Source organism: Carlito syrichta, unplaced genomic scaffold (genome assembly GCF_000164805.1).
Source record: "Carlito syrichta isolate Samal-C Ts95f unplaced genomic scaffold, Tarsius_syrichta-2.0.1 Scaffold306485, whole genome shotgun sequence".
In the NCBI taxonomy this organism is placed as follows: Eukaryota; Metazoa; Chordata; class Mammalia; order Primates; family Tarsiidae; genus Carlito; species Carlito syrichta.
In genome coordinates this window covers 97,912-115,768 of record NW_007250581.1, presented here as the reverse complement: position 1 = coordinate 115,768, position 17,857 = coordinate 97,912, and the positions used below count along the sequence as shown (strand labels likewise).

Here is a 17,857-nt window from a genome sequence, read left to right as displayed (position 1 = left end):
CAGCAGAAAAACAAGCCGGGCTAGCTTAGGCCATGATGAGACTTTGTCTACACACACACACACACACACACACACACACACACACAAAAGGCAGAAAAACAAGCACACACACACACACACACACACACACACACACACACACAAGGCAGAAAAACAAGCCGGGCCTACGCAGTGGCTCTCGCCTCTAGTCCCAGCTACTCCGGAGGCTGACGTCGAAGGATCCCCTGAACCTTTATCATGCCACTGCTTTCCGGCCTGAGCCACAGAGAGACCCTGACTCCAAAATAAATATATAAGCAAATATACTCCAAAGTCTATCTCTAAAATTTTAATTGGAGAGTTTATTTACATTTAATGTATTTTTGGTAGAGACGGGAGGGGGGCGGGGAGGTCTTGCTGTGTTACCCAGGCTGGTCTTGAACTCCTGGCCTCAGCCTTCCAAAGTGCTGGGACTACAGGCATCAAGCACCGTGTCCACCTTTTCTCTTCTAATGTTGGATTTATTTATTATTGTCATTATTATTTTCTAGTAGGGAAACTAGTAAGTTTGTAGGAGGTTTTAGCCATTACTTTAAAATGCCAAATTTATCAATACTCTTACTCTCCTCTCAAAGTGCACTCAATTCCATTTATCCCCTTATCTTAGATTAAAAATACAAGATATCAATTACATATGTTGTGTTAGAAACTTCCCTGGCATACTATTATGGTTTTGTCAGTATTCATTTACATTTACTCAAAACCTTTTCTGATATGTGGTGTTCAAGAAAATACAATGGATGGTTCTTATCAAAGAGAAACAAAGTGGGACACTAGTTAAAGGAAGTTAAAAAAATTTTGTTTTTTGAGTCAGAGTCTCACTGTCACCCAGGCTGGAGCGGAGTGCAGTGGCACGCGCACAGCCACCGCATCCTTCACCTGCTGGGGTCCGGTGATCCTTCCGTCTCAACCTTCCAAGTGGCCGGAACTACAGGTGCGTGCTATCATGCCCCAATTTTTTTTTTTTTTTTTTAGATTTTAGAGACGAGTCTCCAAGTTGCCTGGGCTAAAGAAAGATTTTATCCAGTAACAGCTACTGCAGTAGGGAGGAGAATCTAGGGTAAACTGAGCTCCACTTTGGGAAGTAAAAGCCAGGAGATGTTTTAAATGCTTGGATGTACTTTTAAAGAAAAGACACTGAAGAGTGTTTAGTTCATATGACTAAACCATCCGGGTTTTTGTACTAATTGACACTTATGCAGAAGACAAGCAAACATCATATCTTTATGACTCAGGTAGTTGTGCACGTTAGAGCAAGACAAGCACCAGAGTTAGGTCCTTACTCTCCCCAGGCCTTGGGGTGAAAGTTCTGGGTGGTAGATTTACATCTCAACAGGGCAAAGAAATGATATGTAATTACAAGCTTTCTTAAAGACCGATCACTTATCTTCATATTTTGGCTGGAACAAACACTAAATATGCATATCAATGTTGAGTTTTCTCAGGAAGGTATTTTAAGGGGGGCTGAGGTCAGCCTTAGGACACAACCTTAAACCACTAAAAGCCATGGTACAGCTTGGTCTCAGGCCTCTTCATGCAGGCTTTTTGGCAGTCATTTCTGCTGAGAGTTTTTGCAATTCTCTTCCATCATAAGATGAAATATTTATCAAAGCAGTTTGCCTTGAGTAGGAAAAATGTTTATGATATTAGCTAGTATGTTTCACAGTTGAACCATTTTTATTAAGGTAATTCTTTGTTGTGTGGGATTGTCCTACCATTACAGGTGTTTAGCATCCCTGACTCTTCGAACTGGACATTCTGTTGTCACACTTCTGTTATTGTAACAGCCACAACTTGTTATCACATAATTCCAATTCCTTCCTAGAAGGGGATATAATCACCCATTTAGAATCATTTACTCAGTGATAAATGTGAATTTATCTGATCAGAAGAATTTATACAAAGATGAGATGTTAGAGGAATACAGCAACTTGGTCTTTCTGAGTTAAGGTATCTATCTACAAATCATGTAGCATTTGCCCTCTGTAGTCATTGCCTCCTTCCACATAGGGTTCTCTTGTCTTAATTTTTGTTCCTTGTTTAAGAGGGAGCAGTTTGTTCTTTGTCTTCCCTCTCTTTCAGAGTGTCACTCTATTTCTCCTTCATATAATTGCTGTGAGGAACTGGATTTGAATCCCAAATACCTTCAGTATAAGCATTTATTTCCTCATAAGCAGACCCTTATCTTTAAGTTAGACTTAATCTTCTCTTTGAAGCAAGGAAAGGATCCATCAGAAATTGCAAGGGATCAGACAAAAAAAAAAAATCTCTCAGCTTACTCAATGGTAATCACAGGAATGGAAGTCATTACAGATAATAATGAAAAGATCAGCAAAGAGTTGGTACCTTTGAAATATCTGAAAAATTGATAGTCTGTGTGTTTCTAATGCTTCACTCTTGTAAAGAACAACAACAACAAAAAAGAAATCTGAAATTTCCCCTCAAATCCTAAGGCCTGTCTAGGAAATGCCTGAGTTACAAGGGGAAATGTAGTATCTTTTTAAAGTTGGGCTTCTAAGGAGACTTTATTGCCTTGTTCTACTCTGAGCACTCTCTGTACTTTTCTTTGCTTTGGAATTTCAAAAGGAGGATGCACTTCTTTCCCAGTAATTACCATTTAACTTGTGTTTGTTTTTAGCTTTCAGTAGTTTGACTATAGTGAGCCTCGGTATAGTTTTCTTTTTATTTATTGCACCTGTGTTTCTTGGTGATTCTTGAATCTATAAATTTATGTCCCTCACCAAACTTGTAAAATTTTACCTATTACTACTAAATGTGGGGGCAGGCAGGCTACAGTCTGTTTCTCCTCCTTCTGGTATCACCAAATAATACCCCACAGTGAGACTGTTTGATATTGTTCCAAAGGTCATTGAACTGGACCTATTAATTTTTTAAATCTTTTTCTATTTTTCAGTTTGACCAATAAGTTCACTGACTTTTATGTCATTCCCAATCTGTTGTCAAGGCTATCTAGTGATTTTTTTTTTTTTTTTTAATTTCAGAGATCCTATTTTTTAGTTCTCAAATTTCATTTCATTCTTTTAAAAACTCTCTCTGCCAAGATATCTTATGCTAATTTATTTATGCTAATATAATTATAATAAGAGTTTTTAAAAGCCTATTTGCTAATTATTGCATCTGGGTCTCCATGGGGTTGACCTCCAGTGATTGCCTTTCTTTTTTTATAGGATGGGGTCTTACTGTGTTGCCTAAGCTGGCCTCAAACCTCTGGCTCAAAGGGATGGGATCCTCCCGCCTCAGACTTTGTGTGTGTGTGTGTGTGTGTGTGTGTGTGTGTGTGTGTGTGTGTGTGTAAGCAGTACTTATTGAGAAGACAGAAAAGCTCCCACAGTGGGAGGGGACCCAGTGGGGTTGCCCCCTTCCTCAGACTTCTGAGTAGTTGGAACTACATGTGAGCACCATCACCCCAACTTCCTTTTATTTGAAGTATGGGCAACATTTTCCTGTTTCTTCCTTTTCAGTAAATTTGGATTATATTCTTGACATTACAAATGATATTTTGTAAAGACTCTGGATTTTATTATATTCCTTTGAAGAATGTTGGAATTTTTGTTTGCTTGAAAACTTTGTTGGAACTGAATATGAACTTCTCTACGTGTTAGTGTCAGAAGCTAAAGTCTCTCTTCAGTTGTTTTAGCCTTAGCAGGGCTGCGTAGTCCGGCTCACACTTGCATAGTTTGGAATCAGTCAGAAATTTGTATACAAAGACTATGCCCTCCCCATCCCTTGATCTCTCCTTTGTGGGATTCCCACTCTCACACAGGAGAGTAGCGGTATTGACTCTGCCAAGGGAGGGCGTGGAGAGCACATAACATCAATAAGGGTACCTGATCTCAAACTAGGCAAAGTGGGGAACCAAAGGGAGGCCCAAACTACATGTGTATGATGACCGCTTATTTACCTAATCCTGAATTGTACCCCACATCTTTACAGTAAAGTACATTTAAAAAAAAGAATGCTGTTTCATTAGAAAGTTTATAGCTACCCTAGATATGACTGCAGAAGTTTTTCTCTTTCTGTCTTTGCTGAATGGATGCATTTTATGAAATGTCTTTTCTCCATCTATTGAGATGATAATATAGGGTGATTCTACTTCATTCTGTGAATGTGTTAAATTATATTGATTGATTCTTATAGGTTAAACCTATTGTGTATTCTGAGAATAAACCCAACTTAATCATGATAGATTATGCTTTTTACATATTGTAGTATTTAATTTGCTATTATTTTGTCTTGTATTTTTGCATATGTGTTAATCAGTGGGAATGACCTATGAATTTTTCTCTTGCATGTCCTTGTTAAGTTTTTTATTCTTGATTGCCTTATCGCATAAAATAACTTGAGTGTGTTCCAGCCTTTATCAATTCTTTGAAAAACTTGTAGCAAATTGGTTTTTTGTTCCCTTAAGTGTTTGATAGAATACAACAAAAAGAAAATACTAACCCAAACAAACAAACAAAAGAATACAACAGAAAAACCATCCAACCCTGAATTATCTTATTGGAAAAGTTTTTGATAATGGATTCAATCTCTACCAAGTATAGTACTCTGCAGATTGCCTATTACTCTCCATGGCAGACTGCTTATTGTACATTACTAGGAATTTGTTTTATTTAAGTTTTCAAATTTGGTAGTATAAATTGTATAGAACATCCTTTTATTATCTTTTTAGTGTCTGCGGAATTTATAATGATCCCATTTACATTCCTGAATTATGCCTCCCTTTTTGCGGTGGAAGAAGAATCAGTTTTGATATTAACAAATTAGTACCAACGTATTAGTGTTTCACAGAACAAGGTTTTTCTTTTGTAGATGCTGTTCCATGTTTTGTATAACCCATATGCCAAACATTCATCCGTTTAACATGTACAATTAAAGGGATTTTAATATATTCATAGAATTGTGCAACTATCACTTCTAGAACATTTTCCTTATTCAAAAAAAAAGAAAGAAAAAGAAAAAACCCTCTACCCATTATTACTCACTACTGTTTTCTTTCAACCTCCTCAGCTCTCAGCTCCCAGTAAACTACTTTCTGTCTATATATTATCCTATTCTGGAGAGTTCATGTAAATGGAATCATACAATATGTAACCTTTCTATAGATTATTTCACTTTACATGTTTTCAAGATTTATCCATACTATAGCCTGTATCAGTACTTCATTTCATTCTATGGCTCAAGAATATAGAATTTTATGAGTATACTACATTTTGTTTGCTACTCATCAGTTGATAGCATTTTGAGGCTATGATGAGTAGTACTGCTGTGGACATTTGTGTACAAGTCCTTGCGAGAACATACATTTTCATTTCTCTTGGACATGTGTCTGAGACGGGAATTGCTAGGTCTTATGGTAACTCTGTGTCCTTTTGAGCAACTGCCAGCCTGTTTTCAAAAGCAGCTGCATTCTTAAACATTCCCACTAGCAGTGGATGAAGGTTCAAATTTCTACACATCCTCACCAATACTTATTATTGTCTCCTTTTTTATTATAACCATCCTAGTTGGTATAAATTGTATCACACTGTAATCTTGATTTGCATTTCTCTGATACTGAGCATCTTCTAATACACTTATTGGTCATTTATATATCTTCTCTGAAAAATTAGTTAGATCCTTTCTCAGTGTTTCAATTGGGCTATTTTTAAAATTATTGAATAAATATAGAAATAATTTTTCAATAATGAAACTTCTGGACACAACCCACTTTTTTTTTTTTTTTTTGAGCTGGAGTCTCACTCTGCCCAGACTGGAGTGCAGTGGCACGCTCCTGGCCACCGCAGCCTCGACCTGCTGGGCTCCAGCGATCCTTCCGCCTCAGCCTTCCAAGTAGCTGGAACTACAGGCGTGCACTACCACACCTGGCTAATTTTTTGATTTTATTGTAGAGATGAGGTCTCGCCAGGTTGCCCAGGCGGATCTCGAACCCGCGGGCTCAGGCAATCCACTCACCTCAGCCTCCCAAAGAGTGGGATTACAGGCTGAGCCACCGAGCCTGGCTACAACCCACTTCTAAGATAGATGATTGCAAATATTTCTACCTTTCTATAAGGTGTATAGGGGCATAATTATTTTTTTTATTTTGATACAATTCACTTCATATATTCTTTTTTTTCTTGCATGGTTTTTTTTTTTTTTGAGTTGGAGTCTCTCTCTGTCACCCAGGCTGGAGTGCAGTGGCATGCTCACGGCCACCCCAGCATCCACCTGCTGGGCTCCAGTGATCCTTCTGCCTCAGCCTTCCAAGTAGCTGGAACAACAGGCATGTGCTGTCACCTCCGGCTCATTTTTTCCTTTTTACTGTAGAAACGAGGTTTCACCAAGTTGCCCAGACTGGTCTCGAACCCAAGGGCTCAGGCAATCCACTCACTCACCTCGGCTTCCCAAAGTGCTGGGATTACAGACTGAGCCACTGAGCCAGGCCTCTTGCATGTGTTTTTAGTGTCATATTTAAGAAAATATCACTCCTCCAAGGTAATGAAGACTTATGTCCATGTTTTCTTCTAATAATTTTATAGAAGTAGCTCTTAAATTTACGTATCTCATCCAAATTTTTAATTTTTGTAGATGGTGTGATCTAGGGACCCAACTTCACTATGGATATATTTTCTTGCTTCTGTAGAAAAAAAATTTTTTTGTATTTTTATTGTGGTAAAAATATTTGTAATTAAAAAATTGCCATTTTCAATGTCTAATTAAGTGGCTACTTACATTACAAGATTGTGCAATCATCACCACTATCTCCATAACATTTCATTATCCTCAGTGGAGATTCTGTACCAATTAAGGAAAAACTCCCCATTGCTCCTTGCCCTAGTCCCTGGCACCCTCTAATCTACTTTCTGTAGCTGACAACATGGGAATCTAAATCAGTGATCCACAAAATTTCCAAAAACTTGTCATCCATAAGTACCCACTTCCCAATCTATTAAAAAATTCCCCACTAGCCAACCCCTGCAAACTACCCAACCAGGGACACTAACAAAGAGCCAGTGATTATCCTGGTCTCCTGAAAAATAACTCCCATGGATCCTCCACCACTGACACTCAATTGAATATCCAAAACAGGCCTTCAGAGCTCCCCAGTAACTAAGCAAATAAGTCCATTCTCAGAGACAGTTTCTCAAATGCACCCCCAGGACTCCACAATAACTGACATATCAGTGACAGCTTAAGAGCACAGTAACCTCAACATACCCCCAAATTATATCTCACTATTTTCACTGAGCTCTACACACTTCTCTAAACAATGAACTGGATCCATCATGAAGACTCAAAAAATGCATCTACTAATGCCCACATTTCCAATATCTGATTCTGTCGCACACTCCCCCATCAGAGATACAAATGTTTATTTACCTTAAAGGTCTCTGCATCAGCTTCTAGGATGACCCACCTCCAAATAATGCATAACCCCAATATTATGAAAATAAAAGGAACTGAATAGTAGGGTGGAAAATGAGAAATATGGGGTTCACACTGAGATTATTCATAATAGCTTGCAACAGGAAACTACCAAGGTGATGCAAACATGACACTACCTATCAGTGATAGAAATGGAAAAATATGGCATATTTATACAAGGAAATATTATACAGAAATGCATAATGCTTACCAAGAGAAGCCTGACATACAGTAGTATTTACAGTATGCTTTCATCAATATAAAATAAAAAGATTGACAAACTAAGCTGTCCTGTTAGAACTTTGGATAGTGATTATGCTTGGTGAGTGAGGAAGAGAGTAGAAGGGAGTAATAAGACATAATTTGAGATGCTAGTAGTGTCTTGTTTCTTGATCAGGATACTAGCTAAATAAATACATATGTTTAGTGTTTGAATATTCATCCAGCAGTGGACATAGACAATATGTGCTTTCAGGTATGCATATTATATATCGAAAATTTACCTTTAGAAATGAGGACTTCTGCTGTGACATGTAAAGAGCTTGGAAGTTATCACTCCCACACTTACAGCAAAACAAACAAACAAAAAAACACACACCAAAACAAAAAATCTGACAATGAACTCTTAGATTTCTCCATATAATTAAGGTTACAGGGCAAACTGACAGTCCCAAACTGCAGAGACTGGTAAATAAAAGAAGTCATAGATTACCGAGAATGGAAGCTGCTAAAGCCAGGAACTGGTAGAAGCTGGTGAACTGCTGGAAGCTGAATGTAGACTAGCTAAAGAGTCAACAACTACTGGGGCCCCATACACTTTCATGAGTTTTACCTCTAGGAATCCCACTAAGTTCTCAGAATAAAGATTGGAGAAAATTCCCCTTATACTTCTAGCATGGGGAGGGGGAAAAATAAGAATTTTGAAATAGTCTCAGAGTATTCTGTTGTTTACCCCTAGCGGAAACTGATTGGCCAGAGGCAACCCAGTAAGAAGAAAAATATCTAGCCCCATCTAGTCCTATCTCAAGTAACTGTGTGTGTAAGTGTGTGTGTGTGTGTGTGTGTGTGTGTGTGTGTGTGTGTGTGTGTGTATTTATGGAGATGGAAGAGGAAAATGAGAAGAACTTGTCCAGGTCACAGCCCAGGGCCACAGGTAAACTAAGAGAATGAGATCTAACCGTAGCAGTATTAAATGCTTCCCACCCCTGCACTTTACACTACATCAACAGGGCTCCTGTAAAATAACATAGAATTACAGCTGAAACAACTGTAGGCTCAGCTTCTATTTAGATAGGCATTTCCAAGGAATTCCAAAGATAGCAGTGGAGACAAAACCAATGATACTGGAAGATATTGAATCCTCAGACACCTACAATTATGGCAAACAGAGAACATAGCATAATCCATATCAGATATACATAAATCTTCATTAAATGCCAATTTATCTTACTTCATATTATCCAGTACATCATATATGGCTTTCAACAAAAGATGAAAAGATATCTTAAACAGAAAGGAAAAAAACCATCGTCTGAAGAGACAAAAGAAGCAACAGACTGAGACTCAGATATGGCAGAGATTATGAAATTATCAGCTAGAAATCTAACAATGATTAATATATTAAGGGCACTAATGGAAAAAGTAGACAGTATACAATAACAGGCAATGTAAGCAGAGATATTGAAATACTAAAGAAGAATCAAAAGTCATGCCATAAATCAAAAAGAATGTAGGAGAAATGAAGGATGCCTTCAATGGGCTAACTACTACACAAGACATGGCTGGGGAGAGAATCACTTATCTTAAAATGTTTCTATAAAAATGTCTCAAACTGAAATGCAAAGAAAAAATGAACCCACAGCTTAGCTCTCACTTGTGAGAACATATGGTATTTATTTTTTCATTCCTGAGTTACTTCACTTAGGCTAACGGCCTCCAGTTCCATCCAATTACTGCAAAATACATTATTTTGTTCTTTTATGGCTGAATACTATTTCATGAGGTGTGTGTGTGTGTATCACATTTTTTTTTAACCACTTGTCAGTTAATGGGCCCTTAGGTTGATTCCCATCCTTGCAATGATGAATTATGATGTGATAAATGTATGGGTTCAGGTGTCCTCTTCGCTTAATGACTTATTTTCTTTTGAGTAGTACCTATTAGTAGAATTTCTGGATCAAATGATAGGTCTACTTTTAGTTCTTTGAGAAATCTCCATACTGTTTTTCTTAGAGACTGTACTCCAATAATAAAGCATTTCCTTTTTACTGCATTCACACCAACATCTATTGTTTATTGACTTTTTAATAATGATCATTCTGATTGGGACAAAGTGGTATCTCATTGTGATTTTCACTTGCAGTTCCCTGATTTTTCATGTTTGTTGGCCATTTGTGTATCTTCATTTGAGAAATGTCTGTTCATGTTGTTTAGTCACTTTTTAATGGGGTTATTTTTTTTCTTGATGATTTTTTTCAGTTCCTTGTAGATTTGGGGTATAGATCATTTACCAAATGTACAGTGTGCACATATTTTCTTCCATTCTGTAGGTTTTCTATTTACTCTGTTGATTATTTTTACTGTACAGAGCTATTGAGTTAAATTAAGTCTTATTTATTTATGTTTTTGTTGCATTTGCTTTTGGGATCTTAAACATAAATTCTTTCCCTAAGTCAATGTCCAGAAGAGTTTTTCCTAGATTTTCTTCTATAAGCTTTACAACTTCCGGTCTTCTATTTAAGCCTTTAATTCATCATGAGTTAATGTTTGCATGTGGTGAGAGATACAGATCCAATTTGATTCTTCTGCCTTTTGACCCAAAGATTGTACAGGAGCAGATTGTTTAATTTCTATGTATTTGTGTGGTTTTGAGAGTTCCTCTTGAAAATGATTTCTGGTTTTATTGCACTGTGATTTGAGAAGGTACTACATAGAATTTTGATTTTTTGAACACATTGAAACTTATTTTGTGGCCAATTATATGGTCTATCTTGGAAAATGTTCCATCTGTTAATGAGATGAATGTATATTCTGCAGTTTGGGGGTAGAATTTTCTGTAAATGTCTGTTAGGTCCCTTTGTTCTAGAGTCCAGTTTAAGTCCAGTGTTTCTTTGTCGACTTTCTGCCTTGACAATCTGTATATTGCTGGAGTGGAGTGTTGAAGTCTCCCGCTAGTATATTATTGCTGTCTGTTTCTTTTCTTGGATCTAATAAAATTTGCTTTATGAAACTGGGATTACCAGCGTTAAGTGCATATATAGAGAGATTTGCTATGTCTTTTGTTGAATTGATCCATTATCATTATGTAATGCTCTTCTCTGTCTTTTTTTCACTCTTGTTGATTTAAAGTCTATTTTATCTGATATAAGAATAATACTCCTGGTCAGTTATGGTTTCCATCTGTGTAGGATATTTGTTTCTACTCCTTTACCTTGAGTCTATAGGGGTCTTTGTGAATGAATTGGGTCTCTTGAAGGCAGCAAATACTTGGATTGTGTGTTTTTTTAAGTCCATTCCCCCAACATGTACCTTTCATGTGGAGGTATTTGGACCATTTACATTCAAAGTTAGTAATAATATGTGAGCTACTTTTCCAGTCATCATACTGATTGTTGCCTAGTTGCTTTGTTTTAGCCTTTGAGTTACTGTTTTATAAGCCCTGTGAGTTTTATTCTTCTCAGTTTTTTTCTATTGGTGCATTTCAGCCGTTTGTTTTATTGTTTAGAACTCCTCGCTGCATTCCTTTTTCTCTTTCTTCTCCCTCCCTCCCTCCTTTCTTTCTTTCAAGTTTTCAAGCAAAGTTTATTAGTGAGAAAAAGGAAGAAGGAAGACTCATGGCAGAAAGACTTGCCCTGGGCAAGTTTTTCAAAGAAGAAAAACTGCCTGGAGCATTTCTTGTAGAGCCAGCCTAGTGGTGAAAAATTACCTCAGCATTTGCTTATCTATGAGAGACTTTATTTTTTCTTCATTCATAAACCTTAATTGTGGGATGCAAAATTTTTGCCTGACAGTTATTCTGTTTGAGGAGATTAAAGATAGGAGCTAAATACACAATGGAATATTATGCAGTCATAAAGAAGGACAAACATATGGACTGCACAGCAACTTGGATGGCTTTAGAGTCTATCATACTCAGTGTTCTATCACAGAAACAAAAACAGAGTACCACATGTTCTCACTCATAAGTGGACCCTGAACATTTACCATAATACTATAAAAAAGGGATACTGCCGGAGTTGGAGAGGGGGGATCACAACATTAATAAGGGTACCTGATCTCAAATCAGGCAAAGTGGGAACCAAAAGGAGGCCTAAACTTTACCTGAACGATGACCACTTGTATACCTAATCCTGAATTGTACCCCACACTTCAAATAAAAAAAAAAAAGGAGCTAATCTCTTCTGGCTTGTAACATTTCTGCTGAGAAGTCTGCTGTTTTCTAATAGGCTTGCTACTTTACTGCCACTACTCTTAGATATTTTTTCTTCATTTTGACTCTAGATAGCCTGATGACAGACCTTGGGGATGTCCTTTTGCAATGAATCATCTTGTGTCTTTTTGCAACGGGCTTCTTGTGTCTGTGTGTCTAAATTTTTAGTAACACCAGGGAATTTTTCCTCAAATATTTCCTCAAATAGGTTATTCAAGCCTTTTGCTTTTCCTTTTCCTCAGGAACACTTACGAATCTAAGATTTGGACATTTTACACAATCTCACATTTCTTGGAGATGTTAATACTTTTTTCTTTATTTTTACTGTCACCAATCATACTGAAACTATTCCAAAAAATTGAGGAGAAGGGACCCCTCCCTAACTCGGTCTGCATAATACTGAAATCTGGCAAAGACAAAACAAAGAATTAAAGCTAAAAGCTGATATCCCTGACACAGACACAAAAATACTCAAGAAAATACTAGCAAACTGCATTCAGTAGTACATCAAAAAGATTATTCACCACAAACAGATGGCCTTTATTCTCAGGACGCAAGGTTGGTTCACCATATGCAAATCAACAAACATTATCCACCAAACAAACAGAATTAAAAACAACAATATGATCATCTCAATAGATGCAGAAAAAGCATCTGATAAAATCCAACATCTCTTCATGACAAACACCCTCAACCACCTAGGTATTAAAGAAACATATCTCAAATAATAGAATCCTTCTATAACAAATTCACAGTCCATAATACTGAATGGGCAGAAGATGGAAGCATTCCTTCTAAGAACAGTAACAAGACAAGACAAGGATGTCCAGTGTCAACATTTATTTAACATACTAGAAGTCCTATCCACAGCAATTGGGCAAGAGGAAAAAAATGTTATCAAACAAAAACAGAGGAAGTTAGATTTTCCATTTTGCAGATATGATTCTACATTCTAAAAACCCTAAAGAGTTCACCAAAAGATTCCTAGGCCAGATAAGCAACTTCAGTAATGTTTCAGGTTACAAATCAATATTTAAAAATCAGTAGCTTTTCTATACACCATGAATGTTAAAGGTGAGAGTTAAATCAAGAACATAATGCCATTTACAATAGCCACCAAATAAATAAAATAAAATGCTTAGGAATACACATAACCAAGGAGGTGAAAGATATCTAAAACAATAACTACAAAACACTGCTGACAGAAATCAAAGATGATCCAAACAAATGGAAAAACAGCCCATGCTCATGGCTTGGATGAATCAATATTGTTAAAATGTTCATACTACCCAAAGCAATCTGTAGATTCAATGTAATCCCTATCAAACTACCGGCATCATTTTTCACAGATTAGAAAAAAATACTGTTTAAATTCACATGGAAACAAAAAAGAGCCTGAATAGCCAACACAACACTAAGCAAAAAGAACAAAGCTGGAAATATCACATTACTGGACTTGAAACTTTATTATGAGACTACAGTAACAAAAACAGCATGGTACTGGTACTAAAGTAGACAAATACACCAAGAAGTCACAATACATAATCCAGAAATAAACCCACACACCTATAACCAACTGATCTTCAACAAAGTTGACAAAAATTAACATTGGGAAAAAGATACTCTATTCAATAAGTAGTGCTAGAGAAAATGGCTAACCATATGTGGAAGAATGAAGCTGGAATCCTACTTCTCCCCATATAAAAAAATTAACTCAAGATAGTTTAAAGACTAAATGTCAGGCTGGGCTCAATGGCTCAACCTGTAATCCCAGCATTTTGGGAGGCCGAGGCGAGTGGATTACCTGAGCCCGTGGGTTTGAAACCAGCCTAGCAATTTGGTGAGACCTTGTCTCTACAGTAGATAAAAAATTAGCTGGGTACAGTAGCACGTGCCTGTAGTTCTGGTTACTTGGAAGGCTGAGACAGAAGGATTGCCAGAGCTCAGCGGGTTGATGCTGGAGTGGCTGTGAGTGTACCACGGCACTCCAGCCTGTGCAGCACAGTGAGACTCTAACTCAAAAAAAAAAAAAAAAAAAATAGACTTAAATGTCAGACCTCAGACTATAAAAATCCTAGGAGAATACCTTTAAAAAAATCATATGGGCATTGGCCTAGGTTGAAGGAAACCAGAGCATAAGCTGACAAGGTCCTTGTGTTTCTTGGCTTGTGTTCAAGGAACCAAGCATATATTTCCTTTGTCTCCCCTGACCTTTGTTTGCTATTCCATGGATAGCAGAGCAGTGCCATGCATAGCCCGGAGGCTGTCTGTCTTAAGGGATTGCCTTACTTTAACTTAGCATAGACATTAAGATAAACATAGTTTAGATGTTAACATATATCTTGCTTGTGTAGTTTTGCCCTCCCTTGGGTGATTTTTGCTCTATATAAGAGGCATGCGGTGAAAATAAATTTGCTCTCGCTCCTTTCTACCTGGGAGAGAGTCCTCCCAATCCCACTGTTTCTCTGTCTCTTTCTTTCTCATTCCCTCCCCCCACCTCAGGCCCTGCTCAGTGGAGGCTGGAAATCTGCACTAGATAATGAATTTATGACCAAGTCCTCAAAAGCAATGCAGCAACAACAACAAAAATTAATAAATGGGACCTAATTAAACTAAAAAGCTTCTGTACAGTAAAAACAAAACAAAACCCCAAAACCCCAAAAATTATCAGCACAGTAAATAGACAACCTAATGAATGGGAGATTATTTGCAAATTATGCATCTGACAATGTGCTAACATCCAGAATTTAGAAGGAACTTAAACAAATCAACAACAAAAGAAAACAAATAACCACATTAAAAAGTGGACAAAGGACATGAACAGACATATCTCAAAAAAAAAAAAAAAATACAAGCGGCCAATAAGTACAAAATAGTCAACATCACTAATTATCAGATAAATAAAAATAAAAACCACAATGAGGTACCATCTCACACCAGTCAGAATGGCTAAGCAGATGTTGACAAGGCTGTAGAGAAAAGGTTAATGCTTATACACTGTTGGTGGGAACGTAAACTAGTTCAGTCCCTGTGGAGAACAGTTTGGAGATTTATCAAAAAACGAAAAATAGAATTACCAACCAACCTAGTGATCACATTACTGTGTATATACCCAAAAGAGCATAAATTATTCTACCAAAAAGACATCTGCACTCATATGTAGCACTTTTCATGACAGCAAAGACATAGAACCAACCTCGGTGCCCATCAACAGTGGATTGGATAAAGAAAATGTACTATATATGCACCATCAAATGCTATGCATCCTTTAAAAAGAATGGAATGGTGTCTTCTGCAGCAAAATGAATGCAACTGGAGGCCACAATTTTAAGTAAACTAATGCAGAAACAGAAAAACAAGTATTTCATATTCTGACTTATAATAGGAAGCCACACACTGGGTACACATAGCCACAAAGATGAGTACACAACAGGCACTGGGAACTCTTAGAGGGGAGACTGGTCATGGGTGAAAAACTGCATATTGGATATCATGCTCAGTATTTGGGTGACATGTTCTATAGAGTCCAAACTTTACCATCACACAATACACCTATGTAACTAATGCTGTACATGTACTTGCTGAAGTTAAAGTTTAAAATAAATGGATGAAGAAATATATATCATGCTAATAGAAATCAAAAGAAACCTGAAGATGTTTTGTTAATTTCACACAAAGCAGCTTTCAGAAGGAAAGTCATCAGATAATTTTAAAAGGCATTACATAATTATAAAAGGGTCAATTCTCCAAGAGGACATGACAATCCTTACTGTGTATGTGTATTTATGTGCATCAAATTATAGAAGACAGAATCTAAGAGAACTTCATGGAGAGACAGATCCACCATTACAATGAGAAATTTCAACACATTTCTAACAGTAATGGATGAAAACAGCAGGTAGAAAAATCAATGATATACTTCAACTAAATAGCACCAAAAGTCAACTGGATGTAAGTGACATTTGTAGAATATTTTATCCAACCATAACAGAAGACACATTTTTCTCAAGCTTACATGGACATTCACCAAGACAGAAAACACAATAATCCTTTAAAAGTAGAAGTAATACTAAGTATATTTTTACCCTAATACCAAAACCACATAAAGTTATTACAATAAAGGAAAATTACAGACTAATATGAATAAAAAATATTAGGAAATAGGAAATATAATTCATTGATATATAGTAAGAATTATGACCAAGTGAGATTTATTTCTGGTCTTTAAGGCTAGTTCACCATTTGAAAACCAGTTACTGTAAGTTATCACATCAGTAGGCTAAAGACAAAAATAATATGATTATACCAATAGATAAAGAAGAATATGACAAAATCCAACATGCATTCATGATAACTCTCAGCAAACTAGGAATTAAAGGGGAACTTCAACTAGAAAAAGAACATTTATGAAAACCTACAACTATCATTATCCTTAATGATGAGAAATTGGAATATTTCACCTAATATCAAGAAGAAGGTAAGAATGTACCCTCTTACCACTCCTACGAAATTCCTAGATAGTGAAATAAGACAGAAATAAAATAAAAGCTATACAGATTGAGAAGAAAGTAATAAAAAGGTCCTTGTTTACAGATGGCATGATTGTCTGTCCAAAGAATGAACAAAAAGAAATCCTGGAACTAAAAAGCAATTATAACAAGGTTGCGGAATACAAGATTAATATACAAAAATTGCTTTTCCATATGCTGGAGGTGAAAAGTTGGATTTTGAAATTAAAAACAATAACTGTAGCAAAAGCAGTGCTGAAAGGCAAGTGTATAGCTATAACTGCTTATGTTAAATAAAAGAGAAAAGTAGTTAATGTGCTGCTGCAGCAACAGCCTTCTGAGATGTTATAAGACAAGAAACAAGACACCAATATCCCTTATAAATATTGATGCAAAAATCTTCAACAAAATACTAGCAAACTGAAATCAGCAGCATACTAAAAGCATTGTAAACCATGACCAACTGGGATTTATTCTTAGAATGCAAGGATGGCTCAACATATACAAATCAATCAATGTCTGGGTGAGGTGGCTCACACCTGTAATCCCAGCATTTTGGGAGCCCAAAGCAAGAGAACTGACTGAGTCCACGAGTTGAAGACCAGCCTGAGCAACATGGTGAGAACCTCATCTCTACAATAAATAAATAAATACATAAATAAAAATTAGCCAGGTATGGTAGCATGTGCCTGTAGTCCCAGCTACTTGGAAGGCTGAGGAGGAAAGATTGCCTCAGCCCAGAGGGTTGAGGCTGCAGTAGCCATGATCATGACACTGTACTCCAACCTGGGTGACTGAGTGAGACTCTGACTCAAAAAAAAATCTCAACTAATGCAGAAAAAGGATTTCACAAAATTCAACACGATTTCATAATAAAAAATAAAACAACAAAATCCCAGCAAGTTATCTTATGGATATTGAAAAACTGATACTAAAGTTTATATGGAGAACCAAAAGACCCAGAATAGACAACACAGGATTAAAGGAGAAGAACAAAGTTGATGGGAAGTGAATGTTCTTGAGACAGATGCTGTTGATGAGGTTGAGGCAGTACTGGCTCTCATCCAGCAGGTATATGTCAGTGATGACCAGGGAGGCATCCTGCCCATGCTTCCTCTGCTCCCAGCATGCAAAACCCTAGGCTTGCAGTCCATTGGTCATGGGGATCAGCATTTCCCAGAGCTCCCTGGGTTTCACCTTGTCAACCACACTTTGTAACAAGAAGGCAAGGTGCCCTGGACACAAGGCAAAGTGACCATGACCCCACAACAACAGTGAATGACCTTGTAAATGGGGGGCAGGAGGTAGCGGAGGCCCAGGTGGAATACTGAGCAGAGAAGGCCATAGTGATAAGAACCTCCTGATTGTTACTACCCAAGTGTCCATCCAGACCCTGTTACTCAAATGCTTTCCCCAGGCTCCCTCAATGCACTATTTTTTTTTTTTTGAGTTG

General features: G+C 37.0%; 1 pseudogene; it reads right to left on the bottom strand.

Moving 5' to 3' along the window:
- Window positions 1-17,857, bottom strand: part of LOC103265354 — a 110,452-nt pseudogene that overhangs the window by 1,763 nt on the left and 90,832 nt on the right.